The sequence below is a fragment of the Penaeus monodon genome, chromosome 27, assembly GCF_015228065.2.
Source record: "Penaeus monodon isolate SGIC_2016 chromosome 27, NSTDA_Pmon_1, whole genome shotgun sequence".
Classification (NCBI taxonomy): domain Eukaryota; kingdom Metazoa; phylum Arthropoda; class Malacostraca; order Decapoda; family Penaeidae; genus Penaeus; species Penaeus monodon.
In genome coordinates, this window is record NC_051412.1 from 14,363,503 (window position 1) to 14,363,702 (window position 200).

The window sequence follows — 200 nt, forward strand, 5'->3', positions numbered from 1 at the left end:
AATGAAAATTACTGTGAATCCTTTATTAATAATCATCTCAAGAAAGAGATAAGATAGCTTATCACTCAGTTGATTTTCAAGGAGCAGAAAAATGAGCAAGGTTTTCCTAAAACTGTTGTCACTGGAGGAACAGGGAAGATCATCCTCAACATACTTCAGCTCGGCAGTGTTATAAATCTTCTGATTATGTCTTATTTTGG